Raw genomic sequence first — 17,609 nt, 5'->3', positions numbered from 1 at the left:
TTTCAGAAGCCCTGGGTGGGATTTTTTGTTCAGCATCTGGTTGTCAGGAAGGATCTATCCTCATACCTCTGTGGTTCACCTTGCCCTCTTAAGTAAATACACTCTCTTCTTTTCCACATTCAACTTTTATTTTTGATTCAATAACACGTAAGGTTGTGTCTAAATGGGGTCACAGACTATAGCTCATGGGCCAAATCAGCCTCTCACATGATTTAATATATAAGGTTTTATGGGGGCACATCTATGGCCATTTGTTTTGCACTGTCTATGAATGCCACAACAGTTGAATAGCTGCTACAGATATGCATGGACCACAAAGCTTAACATATTTACTATCTGGCCCTTTCATAGAAAATGTTTGCTGACTCTGGTCTATAAGAAAACACGTATTGTATGAGGGGATTATCAATCCACATGGGTTTGGGTGCTAATTCTCTATCATAGAAATGCTGCAAAAGAATTTTTTTATTTAAAGTCATTGTTTTTCAACTTACTAAGGAAAAAAATTCTCTGCAAAGATAATTTGCGGATATCTTTCAGGTTTATCAGATATACCTGCCCATTTTTCCTACCATTTAGGTTTTTATTTTGGTCTTCATATGGATTCATAATATTTGCTGAGAGAAGGGGAATTATTTGAGGGCAAGTGTGATCAATACTGAAACAGGCAGGCTTTGGCAAAATTCAAGGAAGGAGAAGCTACACTTGCCTTTCCACCATCGCTTCTCTCCAGCCCTGTCCTCTATTTCTTCTCTTCCTTGCTCTGCTTTAGGTCATTCCCAGATTCCTGTTCTATTTGAGTCAGCCCTCAAGTAATTTCTTCTGGACTGTGTTTTTTAAAATTTGTTTATATTTATTTATTTGTCTGGCTGGGCTGGGTCTTATTAATAGTTGCAGCACAAGGAATCCTTTAGTTTTGGCATGCAGGATCTATTTCCCTGATCTGGAGTTGAACCCAGGTCCCCTGCATTGGGCGCTTAACCACTGGACCACCAGGGAAGTCCCCTCCACTTGACTTTTAACTGATAGTGACATTAGTGTTACTTTTCTAAATATAAACATCTTCACCATTTATATTTTAAGATGAATCTCTGAAGCTGAGAAATTACAGCAAAATCAGAGCTTGCCAATCAGGGGACTGAGTGTATGGATTACTTTCATGTCAAGGTTTGGGTCTCCATTCCAAACATTCTGGGCCAGTTGCTTTCCAATGGCCAGTAGCGACTCAAGAGGCAAGAAGCTTCCCCTAGGGTGATTTACCAACATTGTATTTTTCTATTGTGTCATGAATTGAAAAAGATTGGAAATCACTCAACTCTAGGAACAAATCAGTATGTGTTTCACTTATCCCAAAAGGGGAACAAATCTTGGGAAATCAGAGTTAATGATGATCACTTTATGGTTCCTGGGGAGTTACAAGTTATAAGACTCTGCTTATAAGTGAATTAGTAATCTTACGTAGATAAAATTATATGGAGTCCAACTTTAGATCAATCTCAAACAAGCACAAAATCAAGCTTTACTAATTAGCTAATTAGGATTGTATTACTGGTTACAAGAATGTAAAATACATCTCTGTCCTCTTCCTCTGCCTCCTTATTACTTCTCCCAATGCCTGGTCCATAGGAGCCCAAAATTCTACAGTTGTGCTATCTCTAGTGTGATCCATAGACCTGTAGTATTGTCATCACCTGAGAACTTGTTAGATGTGCAGAATCTCAGCCTACACCAATCTCCTGGACCAGACCGTGCTCTTTAACAGAATTCACCAAATGATTCATATGCACTAAAGTTTGGGAAGCACTGGGTAAGATACCAAGGGAGATGAGAAATCTGGTTATGCCATCTAAACCTTGGAAGATATGAAGTTAAAAATAAGTATTTCAGGAAAGATGGAAAATAATATAATGTAAAGGAAAAACATGTTTTCTGTTACATAAAAATCCACGAGTGGAAAATGCCATTTTATAAACTCACTCAGCCCTGGGACTGGACCTCCTTTACCACAAAACAGTCCAGCCCACAGAGGAGTAAGCAGAAGGCCTAATGTGTGGTCCCCAACCTCTACCATTTCCTTCAACCTGCTGTGGAGGGTTGAAACTCTGATGTGTTGAGTTTAGTCTAGGCTCCATTTTTCCTGGAAGGAAATTCCATCAGCTTCTTGTTCACATGGAGAGCTCTGGGCTCATAGCGGAAAGGCTCACCAGGACACAGAGCTAATTATTGGGCCGTGCAAATCTCCAAATTGGAGCCTATTCCCAGAATAGAAACAAGCACCTGGGATTCTTGGAGTGCATTGTCATGGAGCCAGACAGAAGGAGAATCTTCTCGGTGGTTTAGTTAATTTGGGGATGCTTTCTGTTGGGCCACTCTGACTTCTAGAAAAAGCAATTCAAAAAGCCATAACAGAGCCAAAATGGAAAGTGGAATTGCCTTATATTTGGGAGAAAAGAATCATATTTGCAAATCTATACAGAACAGGAGATATAACGACTTGCTTGGCTTTGATCCCCGGGTCTTAGTCACTCAGTCGTGTCAGACTCTTTGTGATCCCATAGACTACAACACGCCAGGCTTCCCTGTCCATCACCAACTCTCAGAGCTCACTCAAACTCATGTCCATCAAGTCGGTGATGCCATCCAACCATCTCATCCTCTGTCGTCCCCTTCATCTCCTGCCTTCAATCTTTCCCAGCATCAGAATCTTTTCCAATGAGTCAGTTCTTCACATCAGGTGGCCAAAATATTGGAGCTTCAGCTTCAGCATCACTCCTTCCAATGAATATTCAGGACTAATGTCCTTTGGGATTGACTGATTTGATCTCCTTGCAGTCCAAGGGACTCTCAAGAGTCTTCTGCAACACTACAGTTCAAAAGTATCAATTATTCGGCACTCAGCTTTCTTTATAGTCCACTGTCACATCTATACATGACTACTGGAAAAACCATAGCCTTGGCTAGATGGACCTTTGTTGGCAGAGTAATGTCTCTGTTTTTTAATATGCTGTCTAGGTTGGTCATGGCTTTTCTTCCAAGGACCAAGCGTCTTTTAATTTCATGGCTACAGTCACCATCTGCAGTGATTTTGCTGCTGCTGCTGCTAAGTCACTTCAGTTGTGTCTGACTCTGTGCGACCCCATAGACAGCAGCCCACCAGGCTCCCCCATCCCTGGGATTCTCCAGGCAAGAATACTGGAGTGGGTTGCCATTGCAGTGATTTTAGAGCCCCCAAAATAACTTTCTCACTGTTTCCATTGTTTCCCCATCTATTTGTATTTGCCATGAAGTGATGGGACTGGATGCCATGATCTTAGTTTTCTGAATGTTGAGTTTTAAGCCAACTTTTTCACTCTCCTCTTTCACTTTCATCAAGAGGCTCTTTAGTTCTTCTTCACTTTCTGCCATAGGGTGGTGTCTGCGTATCTGAGGTTATTGATATTTCTCAGGGCAATCTTGATTCCAACATGTGCTTCATCCAGCCCAGCATTTTGCATTATGTACTCTGCATGTAAGTTAAATAACCAGTGTGCTATGACCAGTGCGTTCTCTTGGCAAAACTCTGTTAGCCTTTGCCCTGCTTCATTCTGTACTTCAAGGCCAAATTTGCCTGTTACTCCAGGAATCTCTTGACTTCCTGCTTTTTCATTCCAGTCCCGTATAATGAAAAGGACATCTTTTTGGGGTGTCAGCTCTAGAAGGTCTTGAAGGTCTTCGCAGAACCATTCAAGTTCAGCTTCTTCAGCGTTACTGGTTGAGGCATAGACTTGGATTACTGTGATATTGAATACTCAGCCATCTTTAAAAATGAATGCATCATTTCTGAGCCAGGGTCCAGAATAAACACCGTGGTGGAGTTGTTACAGAAACATCTTCTGCTCTGTCCCCCTACACAGTAAGGTGACTTGAACTTTTCTGGACATTGTGAGGAATCCAGAACCAGTTATGCTGACTCTGAGGATCATAGACATCCTTCTTTTAGATTTCCCTCAGGATAGCAGAGGCAGACTCCCAATTACAGGGAAGATTCCTAAAGAAGGCCCAAGTCACAGGCATCCTTGTAGGGAGCTGACAGAGACCACAGCCATCCTTTGGGAATCTGCTAGTGCTGGTCCCTCTGCATGAATGAGTTTAGACAAAGTAAGAACCAAGCAGAGACAGTGTAGGTCTGGATGGTAAGGTAGAAAGAAGAAGAAAAGTGGAGAGAAAGCACCTTTGGAATCCATAGTCTAAACGTACCAGTCAGCAGGAGATCAGAAGTCCCTCCTTATCCACCTTAGCAAGGCACTTCACAGCCTCTCCTTAACCTTCCTGTCCAACATGGATGTGTACTGTGTTCCTTCCGGATACAAATCTTCCTCCTGCAACTTCCTCTCTGATACTTTCTCTTCCCAGTACAGGGAACGAAAGGTCATCTTTCAAGACTCAGCTCTCACAGTTTTTCCTAACAGATGTCTTCACCCTTCATGGCCAAAAAGGTGGTTTTTAACGCCTGTCCACTGGGTTCTTAAAGCACTTGTTATATATTTCTGTTTTAGAATTTACTGCATAGCTTTTAATTTCTTATTTATAACCCCAACACACCATTGTGGTGCTCCGAAGTGGACCTTGTATCTTTCTCATCCATTTCATATGCTTTATTCTTGGCAGTAAAACATGGCCCAGAGCAGGCAGTCAGTATTTGTCAAAGGTGAACAAAATTCTCATTTCATTCTCTCAGCCCTTCTGAAATTTTTTTGTTTTGGTAAGATGAGAGTGATATATCTAGTGTAGAATTATTTGAAAAACTCATTTGGAAAAGCATGAAGTGAATTAATGGGCAAAGTCCATCTCAAGTCCTTCCTTTTCTGTAAGTTTTTTGCTCACCCTGGTTGGTCCCTAGTGTAATCTCCTTTATCCACAGGCCAGTTGATGTGATATAGAGACACCCAGGTGTGTTGTCTTTTATTGCTTTTTGTTTCATATCTATAAATCTTATCTCCCCAGATACACTGTAGTCCAACTCAAACAGCTTCAAATCAGCAAATGGTTATTGGGTGACCAACACATGTGAGGATCTGTGCTACTTGAACACTGGCACCAGTTCTGGCTTTAACTTTACTTGTTTTTATTCTTTCAACACATTTATTGAGCATCTGCTTACACATATGATCATTGCTCTGAGACAGATTATATTTACTTCTAGAGCTCTGTGTTTCCAAGAAAATCACCAATACTGCACAAAGTCGAGCGCAAACTGACCAGGCTGTGGCGAGTGATCCTGGATGGAGAAGCCTATAGTCCCAAGCTCAGAGTAATCCACACGCTTGTTCACATGAGATTCAGGGAACCCTTGGCATCAGAGATCTCACACAGGAGATAAAGCCTGGCAGAAAGGAGCTGTGAACTCCAGTCCAAGTCAGGAGTCACATGGTCCATCAGTTATAGGACTCCTGCTCTGGAGGAAGGGAATAAAGTGGCCTCAATATTTTTTTTTTTTTAAGTGGCCTCTCTTGACGAACACCTAGAAAGTACTAAGGAGGGTAATTTAGTCAACACTTGGGACTTTCAGCTAAACCCTCATAGACTCTATGAACCTCTGATGAAATAGCTGGCAACAAGCCACCTCATACCTAAAACCCCAGTACCCCAGAACCCCAGAACTTATACCTCCTAGGCTCCAAAGGAGGCTTAGGAGCCCAGGAGTAACAACTGAGTCATTGAGTTTCAGATCTGGGGAACAGAGCTCAATTATAAACTCTTGCAGATGGTGATCTGAGGCTGCTGACCTCCCATCCTTCCTTCTGCCTTCACTCAGGGTGGGAGTGAGCCTGCTAGCAAAGGACTCAGAGGGCCCAGTGTCAGCTGGACAGGGGAGAGACAAAGGGGACCAGCTGGGGGCAGTAGCAGGAAGTATTGAAAGGACTCTGGATCGTGAATTTAACTACCAGGTATTATATACAGACCCTTGTGTCACTGCACTGATTACCCTGCATTGAAATTGGCTTTTCGTTTGTTCATCTCCTCCACTAGGCACCAAGGGCAGAGCCTGGGTCTTGTCTTGTTCGCTATTTTATTCTTCGCACAAAACACAATGCCTGCCATAAAGTGGGCTCTCAATCTATTTGTCTAATAAAAGAAAAAGTGAGTTTGTGTCATCTTTAGGGTCAAGTAAAGTCAGTCAGGTGAAGAAAAGTCAGCATGTTGAAGGCAAAGATGGACTGTGGGCTAGGCAAGCAAGGGGGTCAAGTTGGGAAGCCAGCTGAGGCAATATTGAAGAGCAGTTACATGTCTGGGCTTTAGGGTCAATCCTGGCTTTGAATTCTGGCTCTGTCTCTGGTAGTTTCTTCTTTGTGAGCTTGGGCAAGTTGTTAAACTGCTCTGAACCTCAGTTTCTACTCCATGTAATAGCAACTTACAAAAGTGAAAGTTGCTCAGTCACGTCTGACTCTTTGCGACCTCATGGACTATACAGTCCATGGAATTCTCTAGGCCAGAATATTGAAGTGGATAGCCTTTCCCTTCTCCAGGGCATCTTCCCAACCCAGGGATCGAACCCAGGTCTCCCACACTGCAAGAGGATTTTTTACCAGCTGAGTCACAAGGGAAGTCCAAGAGTACTGGAGTCGTAGCCTATCTCTTCTCCAGCGGCTCTTCCCAACCCAGGAATCAAACCAGGGTCTCCTGTACTGCAGGGAGATGCTTTACCAACTGAGCTATCAGGGAAGCCCTATAGCAACTTATACTACAAGTTAATGTGAGGATTTAATAAAGGAGACCCTGGTTCAATTCCTGGGTTGGGAAGATCCCCTGGAGAAGGCATAGGCTACCCACTCCAGTATTCTTGGGCTTCCCTGGTGGCTCAGATGGTAAAAAATCCTCTTACAGTGTGGGAGACCTGGGTTCAATCCCTGGGTTGGGAAGATCCCCTGGAGGAGGGCATGGCAACCCACTCCAGTATTCTTGCCTGGAGAATCCCCATGGACAGAGGTTTCTAGCAGGCTACAGTCCATGGGATCACAAAGAGTCAGACACGACTGAGCTACTAAACACGGCACACAGATTAAAAAGATCAACTCAATGCTAGAGCCTGTACTCAACAGACAGGAGGAAGCAAATCTTATCCTTCCAGTAGCTAATAAGCCTCACCCAGAGTTTGGTATTGGAGCCCAGAGATAAAGACTCTAGTATCTGAGACTGAAAAAATAAACAGTGAGGGACTCAAATGGAGACTAAACACACAGGCTGGAGATTGAGGTAATAAGGAACAAGATCCAGGCAAGGGATTTTTTTATTCTTTTTTATATTGCAGGAATATGAGTTGTTTTAATGTTAGTTAATCCATTAATCATGGGTTCGATCCATCAGTGGGGAAGATCCCCTGGAGGAGGGCATGGCAACCCACTCCAGTATTGTTGCCTGGAGAATCCCGTGGACAGAGGAGCCTGGTGGGTTACAGTCCATAGGGTAGATTCAGACAGGATTGAAGCGACCTAGCAGCAGAGTGACTTAACTAGTTTTGGGCTTCCCTTGTGGCTCAGCTGGTAAAGAATCTGCCCACAATGCGGGAGACCTGGGTTCAATCCCTGGGTTGGGAAGATCCCCTGGAGAAGGAAAAGACTGCCCACTCCAGTAATCTGGCCTGGAGAATTCCATGGACTGTAGAATTCTTTGGGCTTCCCTGGTGGCTCAGAGGTTAAAGCGTCTGCCTGCAATGCTAGGTGGCACTAGTGGTAAAGATTTTGCCTGCCAGTGCAGGAGATGTAAGAGATGTGGGTTCAGTCATTGGGTGGGGAAGATCCCCTGGAGGAGGAAATGGCAACCCATTCCAGTATTCTTGCCTGGAGAATCCCATGGACAGAAAAGCCTGGTGGGCTACAGACCACAGGGTCTCAAAGAGTCAGACACAACTGAAGTGACTTAGCATGCACACATGAATCCCTTAGTATCATATGCCATATTAATAAGTGTAGGAGAAAAGGTCATATGGCTGTATTTAGAGATACTTAAGTCTTTGACCAAATTCAATACCCATTATGATCAAAATATTCAAGAAAATTGGACATGGGGAGCATGAGATACTTAACATGATAGCTAGTGTATCAGTTCAGTTCAGTCGCTCAGTCGTGTCTAACTCTTTGTGACCCCATGGACTGCAGAACGCCAGGCCTCCCTATCTGTCACCAACTCCCAGAGTTTGCTCAAACTCATGTCCATTGAGTCAGTGATGCCATCCAACCATCTCATCCTCTATTGTCCCCTTCTCCTCCCACCTTCAATCCTTCCCAGCATCAGGGTATTTTCCAATGAGTCAGCTCTTCGCATCAGGTGGCCAAAGTATTGGAGTTTCAGGTTCAACATCAGTCCTTCCAATGAACACTCAGGACTGATATCCTTTAGGATAGACTGGTTGGATTTCCTTGCAGTCCAAGGGACTCTCAAGAGTCTTCTCCAACACCACAGTTGAAAAGCATCAATTCCTTGGCACTCAGCTTTCTTTATAGTCCAACTCTCACATCCATACCTGACTACTGGAAAAAACCATAGCCTTGACCAGACAGACCTTTGTTGGCAAAGTAATGTTTCTGCTTTTTAATATGCTGTCTAGGATGGTCATAACTTTCCTGCCAAGAAGTAAGCATCTTTTAATTTCATGGCTGCAGTCACCATCTGCAGTGATTTTGGAGCCCAAAAAATCAAAGTCTGACACTGTTTCCACTGTTTCCCCATCTATTTGCCATGAAGTGATAGAACTGGATGCCATGATCTTAGTTTTCTGAATGATGAGCTCTAAGCCAACTTTTTCACTCTCCTCTTTCACTTTCATCAAGAGGCTCTTTAGTTCTTCACTTTCTGCCAGAAGGGTGGTATCATCTGATTATCTGAGATTTTTCATATTTCTCATGGAAATCTTGATTCCAGCTGTGTTTCATCCAGCCCAGCGTTTCTCATGATGTACTCTGCATATAAGTTAAATAATCAGGGTGACAATATATAACCTTGATGTACTCCTTTTCCTATTTGGAACCAGTCTGTTGTTCCATGTCCAGTTCTAACTGTTGCTTCCTGACCTGCATACAGATTTCTCAAGAGGCAGGTCAGGTGGTCTGGTACTCTCATCTCTTTCAGAATTTTCCACAGTTTATTGTGATCCACACAGTCAAAGGCTTTGGAATAGTCAATAAAGCAGAAATAGATGTTTTTATGTGACTCTCTTCCTTTTTCAATGATCCAGCAGATGTTGGCAATTTGATCTCTGGTTCCTCTGCCTTTTCTAAAACCAGCTTGAACATCTGGAATTTCACAGCTTCACATGTTGAAGCCTGGCTTGGAGAATTTTTAGCATTACTTTGCTAGCATGTGAGATGAGTGTAATTGTGCAGTAGTTTGAGTATTCTTTGGCATTGCCTTTCTCAGGGACTGGAATGCAAACGGACCTTTTCCAGTCCTGTGGCCACTGCTGAGTTTTCCACATTTGCTGTCATATTGAGTGCAGCACTTTCACAGCATCATCTTTCAGGATTTGAAATAGCTCAACTGGAATTCCATCATCTCCACTAGCTTTGTTTGTAGTGATGCTTCCTAAGGCCCACTTGACTTCACATTCCAGAATGTCTGGCTCTAGGTGAGTGATCACACCATTGTGATTATCTGGGTCGTGAAGATCTTTTTTGTACAGTTCTTCTGTGTATTCTTGCCACCTCTTCTTAATATCTTCTGTTTCTGTTAGGTCCATACCATTTCTATCCTTTATTGAGCCCATCTTTGCATGAAATATTCCCTTGGTATCTCTAATATTCTTTATGAGATCTCTATTCTTTCCCATTTTATTGTTTTCCTCTATTTCTTTGCACTGATCACTGTCCATAAGTGCATCAGCTTCTTTATAAGTATATTAAGTGCATAAGCCAGTGTACATTAAGCTAGTGTATAAGTATATACATATAAGAAGAAATGTAGGTAGCTTCTTAATTAATTGGAAAACACTGGAAGCATCCGGCAAAGGATCTTGTCTATCAGGTGTTGAGGGAGGAGAGGAAGGGGTGTCGCTTGAACCTGCTCTAACAGCGTTCTAAGGCCAGGGGTCCTTCTATGTCTTAGAGCAGGGCTGGTCACAGCAAGTGGGCAGGTATGAGCTCATCAGAGAAGCTCATGAGTATATTTGGCAAGAGCAGGAATGAGAAAGAGCATGAAGTCAGGCAGTTCATGACAGCCAGGTACAGAGGTGATGGTCACTGTATAGTTGCTGATCATTTACTTTCATCATTAGCACAACTGTTCCCAAGGTGGGGTGCATAAGTCCTCATTTTGACTATGAAACTCTCAAAGTAGGCCAAGTGGAGAATCTTATTTGCAAAAATTCTGGTGAAGATGATGTTTTCTAAACAATCCCCACTGTTCCATTTGTGAAATTTCTGGTGTATTTTATGGAGTGTTCGGTCATTTGTCAGTTATCTACATCTGACAATAGAGGAAGCATCACCTCTGCCAGCATGGAAACAAGATTTCTTGGCTGAAATGTGAGTGAAACAAAATTAGGGCTGTTAGAAGGAATCTGGCACATTCACCACTCTCTGTCCAGCCACCCTCTCTTGCTAAAGTTATGTTATGATTTTGCTTACAGAGACAGTTGTGATTTTGAAATTCTCCAGCTTCTTCAAGCTCTTCCTCAAGCATGTGGCCTTTGGGGGTTGGTCAGGGCCATTTTTTTTTTGCATAATGAATCTGTTTCTGAGCATAAGAGCAACGAGCATCACACAGAATGCAAAGTTTTCTTGTAAAAATGTCAGTTGCAATCAAAGGAATCTGGAGCCAGCCTGGCAGCCTGGGAGCTGTTACACGATGAAGTCAGAGCTTCAACTTGTGTCTACATGACACCAATCATCCAGTGAAAAAGTGAAAAACTTAAGCAGTCATCCAGATGTTTTGTCTGCTTGATGCCAAACATCCTGATGTTTTCAGCTATCCAGATGTTTGGAACCAGGCAGATTCCAAACATGGAATCTGCTACATCCAAAATCTGGATATAGCTAGGTGTTTGCTTTCGTATAGACATAGCCTTGGACCACTGGGCAAGGAAACCTTAAGAACTTGAGTGTCATTTATCCTGACAGTTAGTAGGAACTGGGAATCTCGTAAGACCTTCATGAGGTTAAGGCGATTCAGTTTAAAAAGTGAAAAGAGCCTGAGTCAAACAGAGTTTTAATAGGGCTTTGCCAGAGGGATTGCTTCAGAGAAAAACACAATACAGCTCACTGCAGTTCAAGTGATTCTGCAGGCTCTTATCCAGTCAGTGGACCTCGTTATACAAGAATGGGCTGCGGGGAGCTGAGTTCTGAAGGAAGTCAATGTTTGAATCTAATCTTATATTGATACCAGACATTGTATATTAAACTGGACTCTCTCCTTCCCAAAAGTGAACCTGATCTTCTAGACTGACTTCAGAACTCTTTCTATGACCAGCCTGGTCATGCTGAAGTTATTTAACATTTAAGTTGACCTATATCTAAATATCCCCTTACTATGAATCTAAATATGGACAGAATTGGCTTCTAAGGAGACAGAATCAACTGGGCATTGGCAGGACATCGTCAATTCTTTTTTTAGACAGCCACTCTTGACTTCACCCTCCTCCTCTTGACTCCAGCTCACAGTCTATGCCTAACTCTCCTCTCCCTCCTTTCCCAATAATCCTAATAAGAGAAATGCAGAAGAAAAGAAGAAAAAGAAGAGGGCAGGGAGAAGAATGAAGGAAAGGAAGAAAGAGAGAAAGAAAGAAATCTAAAGGTCCTCAGGACAACATGTGCAGGGGAGTTTAAAAACAACAACATAAAAGGAACAATAAGAGCAACCTAATAAAAGGATGAAACATAGTCATGCGACAGAGAAGAGGATCCGAACATCTGCACTTTTTCTTATTTATAACCATGTCAGGAAAACAGGAAAAACAATGTGTAAAACCTCAAGCGGAATTTTCTCTCACTCCCAATTTTGCTAGTGTAACCCACTAGGAAGAAAGTAACCATTTTGATTGTCCTCTACAGATTTGAAATATACAATTCATCATTGTCTCATGCATCCTATGATTGTGAGTTAGCCGTTATTACTCATTGTTATGCGGGGGAATTCCTCTCCTACCCACATCTGGACTTTTGCTGTAACAGCAAAGGCTGGAAGCAGAGCCCATTTGACCCTTTCTCATTTCTGGATGCGAGGCATCCTCTTCTCCTTTAGGGTGGCTCCTGGCTATAGTTTCATTGCTCTGTCATTTGTTACTAGTTGGTTGAATTATTTTTTAAATTTTATTGTGACAATGGTAACAGCAATGATTGTACTCAGCCCAAATTAGTTCATCAATACCATCATTGTTAAGTCAATCAGGAGATTAGCAATTGCTAATATACACACAATTTGAGTTCTGTAAAAGAGACAGACATCTGTTTTCCTTGGCAGCAGTATGTTTCCAGGCCCTTACTTGATACCACGTGCGTGCCTAACTCCTGTTCACAACAATAGCTTTTATCCTTGGGGTTTGGTAATATACTTAATTGATGCCTTTATCTTTTCATGAGAGATGCCAGCTCACATCAAGAAAAAAAGGGGGGAGGGGACTGAAAACACACTACAAAGCCTTGGCTTTATATCTGGTGGAAATAGTGAACCTCAAAGCTGGACTCAGAGAAAAATAAAGATTGCTTTCATCCATGTTGCTGAAAAATTTGCCTGTATCCTCTAATTTGTCTTGCCCTTATTGAGAATTCAATGAGTATTCAGGTCTGAATATTAAAATCTGATTTTTGCCTTTGAGAATCACAAGTGTCAACAAGGAGGCATAAGGTATATGTTTCCTGGTTGGAAGCCAGTGATGCCAAACAGCACGGTGGGACTGTTTCTCCTTGTGCTGGGAGGGTGACTAGGAGGCAGCTGGAAGTATGTATTTTTAGAAACTCTGGAATAAATGATCAGGTTGTTTGGTTGGTTCATCGTAGTGTTCTCCCAGGATACCTGTGTATTGGGAAAAGAATAGTGTCCTATCCTACTCCCTAGAGAAAAATCCAACTCTTTAGTAGGTAAATAATTCTGCTGTGCTCTGAGGAGTGCCTAGGCTTCTTACACAAGAGAAATCAACACATTAAAGTTATAATTATATATTCATCACCTCAAGAAGCAGTTATTGAGTAAGGAAAGCAGAGTGCTGTTAACTGGAAGAATTCAGGCTGAAAATTGGATGATCGGGGTTTAGTTCAGTTCTGTTAGGAGGATAAGCATATGAACATTTAAAAGAAAATAAAAGATAGTACACAGTTGTCTTAATGGATATTCGGTAAATGAAAATTTATCTAAAGGAAAATAATGCTTTATGCTTCCATGATGTAAGAGTAAAAAATGCTTTTCAAAATGTGTCATCTTAATTATTTGCAGTACTAATCATTATAAGTGGTGATATTTAGTCTCAAAATCTAATCCGGGTATTTTTCTTACGTGAACACAAAGACAAGCATCAAGACTTAGGTTTTGAGAGAGAACTCTATTTGGAAAATGTCCATGCACCCCAATGTTTTTAGCAGTACTATTTAGAATAGCCAAGACATGAAAGCAGCCTAAGTGTCCATAAACAGATGGATGGATAAAGAAGATGTGGTATTGGTTCACACACAACGGAATACTACTCAGCCATAAAAAAGAATGAGATAATGCCATTTGCAGCAACATGGATGGGCCTAGAGACTGTCATACTGAGCAAAATAAGTCAGAATGAGAAAGACAAATGCCATATGATATCACTTTTTTGTGCAACCTAAAATATGGTACAGATGAGCTTATTTACAAAACAGAAACAGACTTACTGACATAGGAAACAAGCCTATGGTTACCAAAGGGGAAAGGGGTGGGAAAGCGATAAACGAGCAGTTTTGGATTAACAGATACAAACTACTATATATAAAATAATAAACACCAGAGTCCTGCTGTATGGCACAGGGAACTATATTCAATATCTTGTAATAAACTATAATAAAAAAGACATATATACATGTATACATGAATATATGTATTTGCATATATATATATAAAACAATCACTTTGCTATACACCAGAAACTAACACGATTCTACTTGAGTAAAAAAGAAAAATTTTTTTAAGACAGGTTTTAGCCATTTCACAAGTAGCTTAAATTATCTGCTTTCTTTCAAATCCAGCTATTAATATTTACAGGTATATTTTAAGTTTTATTTTCTTACTAATTAATACAAGCATACAAAAAATAGACTATTAATAAGCACTGGTGTATACATCCAGCTTTGTTAAATCTTAATATTTTGCCTATTTTCTTTCAAATCCTGTGTAAGGAAAAAAAAGACATTCTATATTCAGTTCAAGTTCCTTATATACCCATCTCCTAATTCCACTCCCCTCCCTTCACCTCTCCTAGAATTAACCACTATTCTGAATTCAATATTTCCCATGCATGTTGTTGTATGTTTACATTATATGTTCATACCCATACCTATATATTACATGTTTTAACTTTATCTTATAGGTATTATACTATATTATGATTATACAATTTGTTTTCACTGAATATAATGGTTTTAAGATTTGTCCATGTTGATATTTGTACAGTTGTAGCTCACTAATCTTAATGGTTGTATACAAATATACTATATTTATTTATTCCTTCTACTCAAAGACACTTATGTTGCTTCAAATTTTGTTATGAGAAACAATGTTCCCATGAATATTCTTGAACAAGCCTCTTTGTACACATTTGTTTAGAGTTCAGAATTTCTGGATCATACAATATGTGCATTTTACTTTCCTAGCTCTTTTCTAATCATTCTCCAAAGAGGCTGTCCTGATGGATACACCTATGACACGTACGGAGAATTTCTGTGTAACCACATCCTGACAATGCTTGGTATTTCTGGTGTGCATTTGAAGGAAGTACTACCACTATTACCACTCTTTCTACACTCAAAATGCTTGAAATATTACCAAGAATAAATACACAATTGCTGCAAATAACATACCACTGATGCCATAAAAGAATCTCCAATGTGTACAAGGTTTCCCACTGGGGAAAAATTCAGTTCAGTTCAGTCCCTCAGTCGTGTCCGACCCTCTGCGACCCCATGGACTGCAGCACGCCAGGCCTCCCTGTCCATCACCAACTCCTGGAGTTTACCCAAACTCATGTCCATCGAGTCAGTGATGCCATCCAGCCATCTCATCCTCTGTCGTCACTTTCTCCTCCTGCCTTCAATCTTTCCCAGCATCAGGGTCTTTTCCAATAAGTCAGCGCTTCACATCAGGTGGCCAAAGTATTGGAGTTTCAGCTTCAGCATCAGTCCTTCCAATGAACACCTAGGACTGATCTCCTTTAGGATGGACTGGTTGGATCTCCTTGCAGTCCAAGGGACTCTCAAGAATCTTCTCCAACACCATCAGTTCTTCGGCACTCAGCTTTCTTCACAGTCCAGCTCTCACATCCATACCTGACTACTGGAAAAACCATAGCCTTGACTAGACAGACCTTTGTTGGCAAAGTAATGTCTCTGCTTTTTAATATGCTATCTAGGTTGGTCATAACTTTCCTTCCAAGGAGTAAGCGTCTTTTAATTTCATGGCTGCAATCACCATCTGCAGTGATTTTGGAGCCCCCAAAAATAAAGTCTGACACTGTTTCCACTGTTTCCCATCTATTTCCCATGAAGTGATGGGACCAGATGCCATGATCTTAGTTTTCTGAATGTTGAGCTTTAAGCCAACTTTTTCACTCTCCTCTTTCACTTTCATCAAGAGGCTTTTTAGTTCCTCTTCACTTTCTGCCATAAGGGTGGTGTCATCTGCATATCTGAGGTTATTGATATTTCTCCTGGCAATCTTGACTCCAGCTTGTGCTTCTTCCAGTCCAGCGTTTCTCATGATGTACTCTGCATATAAGTTAAATAAGCAGGGTCATAATATATAGCCTTGACGTACTCCTTTTTCTATTTGGAACCAGTCTGTTATTCCATGTCCAGTTCTAACTGTTGCTTCCTGACCTGCATATAGGTTTCTTAAGAGGCAGGTCAGTGGTCTGGTATTCCCATCTCTTGAAGACTTTTCCAGTTTATGGTGATCCACACAATCAAAGGCTTTGGAATAGTCAATAAAGCAGAAATAGATGTTTTTCTGGAACCCTCTTGCTTTTTTGATGATCCAGGGGATGTTGGCAATTTGATCTCTGGTTCCTCTGCCTTTTCTAAAACCAGCTTGAACATCTGGAAGTTCACGGTTCATATATTGCTGAAGCCTGGCTTGGAGAATTTTGAGCATTACTTTACTAGCATGTGAGATGAGTGCAATTGTGCAGTAGTTTAAGCATTCTTTGGCATTGCCTTTCTTAGGGATTGGAATGAAAACGGACCTTTTCCAGTCCTGTGGCCACTGCTGAGTTTTCCACATTTGCTGGCATATTGAGTGCAACACTTTCACAGCATCATCTTTCAGGATTTGAAACGGCTCAACTGGAATTCCATCACTTCTACTAGCTTTGTTCATAGTGATGCTTTCTAAGGCCCACTTGACTTCACATTCCAGGATGTCTGGCTCTAGGTGAGTGATCACATCATCGTGATTATCTGGGTCGTGAAGATCTTTTTTGTACAGTTCTTCTGTGTGTTCTTGCCACCTCTTCTTAATATCTTCTGCTTCTGTTAGGTCCATACCATTTCTGTCCTTTATTGAGCCCATCTTTGCATGAAATGTTCCCTTGGTATCTCTAATTTTCCTGAAGAGATCTCTAGTCTTTCCCATTCTGTTGTTTTCCTCTATTTATTTGCATTGATCGCTGAAGAAGGCTTTCTTATGTCTCCTTGCTATTCTTTGGAACTCTGCATTCAAATGGGAATATCTTTCCTTTTCTCCTTTGCTTTTCACTTCCTTTCTTTTCACAGATATTTGTAAGGCCTCCTCAGACAACCATTTTTCCTTTTGTATTTCTTTTCCATGGGGATGGTCTTGATCCCTGTCTCCCAAAAGTTAGCAGTAGCCAAAGACTCTGTCTCTTCCTGAGATTTTTCAGTGTCTTCATCCAAGTCATGATCAAATTTTAGAACTAGAAAACACTTTAGAAATCATTTTATCCAGCAGCTTCATTTAAATTTAAAGAGTTATGCCCCAAATCACACAACTATGAAAATGATCATTTTGTTACCATTTATTTAGAACCTACTTTGTGTCAAGTACTATTCTGGGTGCTTCACAAATACTCTTAATCCTCATAACAGTAGCCAGATGGTATTACAAAGAGTTTATTCTCCAAAACACAGCTAATCTGAGAGTAGGACACCATGCTGTTTAATCTGAGTGAAACAAAATTGAACCAGACAGTCTGGCATTCAATCTGGGAGGAAAGGTAAAACCACAGTATAAACTAGGATAGGAGGAGAGCTGGGTGAAGGCTCAGACCAAGACAGCCCACTGCAAAAGAATCATTTTCCAACCAGGATCATTTAGGAACACACCCTAAAGTCATTGGTATGGGAATCAGGCTTTGGAGAATGGGTAGACCTTGGTTGGGCACCATTTCACCTTGAATGTGCTGACTGGGTATTGCCCACTTAATGCCCATGATCAGTGAGTGGAATTAG

This window comes from Cervus canadensis, chromosome 20, assembly GCF_019320065.1.
Source record: "Cervus canadensis isolate Bull #8, Minnesota chromosome 20, ASM1932006v1, whole genome shotgun sequence".
Taxonomy (NCBI): domain Eukaryota; kingdom Metazoa; phylum Chordata; class Mammalia; order Artiodactyla; family Cervidae; genus Cervus; species Cervus canadensis.
Note: the sequence above shows the minus strand (reverse complement) of the source record.